The sequence below is a fragment of the Brassica oleracea genome, chromosome C4 (genome assembly GCF_000695525.1).
Source record: "Brassica oleracea var. oleracea cultivar TO1000 chromosome C4, BOL, whole genome shotgun sequence".
Classification (NCBI taxonomy): Eukaryota; Viridiplantae; Streptophyta; class Magnoliopsida; order Brassicales; family Brassicaceae; genus Brassica; species Brassica oleracea.
The window spans coordinates 25,508,005-25,510,263 of record NC_027751.1 but is presented as its reverse complement, the minus strand read 5'-3'; the positions used below and the strand labels follow the sequence as shown (position 1 = coordinate 25,510,263).

At 26.6% G+C, this 2,259-nt stretch overlaps 1 long non-coding RNA gene across 3 annotated transcripts in view; it reads right to left on the bottom strand.

The window, feature by feature from the left end:
• LOC106336771 overlaps nt 1-1,692 on the bottom strand; it is a 6,624-nt gene extending 4,932 nt beyond the window's left edge. The window contains exons 1-4 of one of the 3 annotated variants that reach the window (XR_001268907.1): nt 1,573-1,692; nt 1,137-1,469; nt 568-1,029; nt 318-488 (exon numbers count right to left, since the gene is read on the bottom strand). This is a non-coding gene — a long non-coding RNA (uncharacterized LOC106336771). Of the gene's footprint in view, nt 1-317; nt 1,030-1,136; nt 1,470-1,572 lie in introns of those variants that run through there. The other 2 variants (XR_001268906.1, XR_001268905.1) reach the window with 2 other exon arrangements.
• Nucleotides 1,693-2,259: the final 567 nt, after the last annotated feature.

The following is a 2,259-nucleotide window of genomic DNA, read 5'->3' as shown; positions in this document are numbered from 1 at the left end:
AAATTATAAATTACTAAAACTATTAATCCCACAATGAAAATTTTGTTATCATTAATTTAAATTTTTTTCTATAAAAGATACAAATGATCAAAAAACTATATGAGTAGAAATCATCATTTAATAGACATTAATATTAAAAATATACTAAAATATATTATCTATGTTAGTATCATTTAAATTTAATAACATATCCTATCAAATAAAAAAAAATTTGGATCAATACAATTGATTTATATGTTCGCACCAATTTAATTATATTTTTAATAGTTACTGAATTTTAATTATTTAATATATATTTATTATTTTATAATATGTAAAAATATTTAATACATAAAATAATTTATATATATAATGTTGATCTCGCGCAAGGCGCGGATCTTAACCTAATAAAACCATTATATGCAACAATCATCCGTTGCTTAGACATGAAATATGACATTTGCTCCTATGCTCCTATGCAGCCTTATTTGAATCATTGCAGATATAACCTACGAAAGAAATAGATCTTACTTTCTGAATTCAGGAAGTATGATATTACTAACCACTTTTTGGTCGTGTAGTATATACCACATGAATTGATCTCTGTGACCTCCAAGCATTGATTTTTTTCCAGCATGAACATTTTCATTCAAACAAAAAAATGTTTAAAATCACATAGACATTCTTTTTTTTTCTAAGAAGCAATAATATTTTTTGCTTATCTGCAGTAGTATTATATATATATTTTTTGCTTATCTGCAATAACTATTAATTATAACCCTACTGCAGATAAGCAAAAAAAAAATCAATGAGAATGAAATGCATGCTAGCCAATTAAAAAAAACATTGAGGATTCAAAAATCTAATTCGGAAAAGTTATATTAATTATGTCAAGACAGAAGAAGAAATTTGCAAACCTCCATTTTTCCATATAGTGGTGATGAAGGAACATCACCTAAGATATGAGTAAAAACAGTTGAAGAAGCCATTGCTAGTCGTCTCAAGTTTGGTCTAACGGAATGTAGACACACACACACAGTTAACCTGAGCCTGCCAAAGAAAAAAGAAACAGAATGTTTTAAGCTCAAAGGCAACTGTAAAAATAAAAAAGTTCTTGCCGAATAGAGCTTTCAAGTCTTTTCCAAATACATACTTACTCGCAGAATAGAGCCTTTCAAGTCGTTTACAAAAATCTGTTTCACTCTCACAATTGATTGATGTTCCTTCTCTTCACTGTAATTAACAACGGCTTCTCATCTTTATATCCTTTTCATTCTCTCTGACTCTCTGTCTCAGCTTGAGTGAATCTTGCTCCGGTTTCCAAATTTGTTGCAAATACTTTGAAATTCTTCTATTTGGAACACGAGTTAAGATCTCCGCACCTGTCCTAAACAAATTTTCAACATGCAATTTGATCCCTCTTCTCTGTTTCACTAAGTCTATCTTCATAAATTTTAAGTTGTGATCTGAGAAGACTGATTTTCCCCCATCTACAACGATGTAACATAGTTAATCAATGATTATGAAACATACTAAATAAACGATCTGAACAACTAAATCTCATCAACTACAGGAAAAAGTATTGAGACTAACCTTTTTCTATCAAGCTGATCGACATATTACTTTAGAGATGAAGTTTTTTTTTCTGTCGGTGAAGGCTTTCAGAATAATCTTTTTACAGGTTATAGAAATGAATTTGAGAAGATCAGAAAGGTTAAGGCTGACCCACCGAGAGAATTATTGCTATTAATCAATTGTGGGCTTAATCTAATATTCACCAATATTTTGGTCCATTTATTATCTTACCCATCTGATTTATTTTTATGTTAATGTAGGTTTATTCAATTTAAATCCCACTTTTAACTTATATATAACTGAAATAAATAAAAAATAAAAATAATACTACATATTAATATATTAAATTATGTTTAGTTCGTTTTAACTTTTAATTTTATTGGGTTTTAATTCATAATCTCAGTTTTTAGTTTATATATTTACAACTAATAACACATGTTTCCATATAAAATTACATGAAATATTATAAATTATGCAAATCTGGAATTCAAAAAGTAATTTTTAATTTTTTAAATGTTTTTGTAAAGGTTTTTAATTTTCTTTATTTGAAAATATTTTTTTATTTAATATTTGACAATATTGTGCAACAAAATATTGCTAAGGTATTTTAAGATACTCTTAATTTTTATACCTTATCAATAAAAATATAAAACACAGAAATTTTATAAGAAACTACATACCAAATACTTTTAATATATAACCACA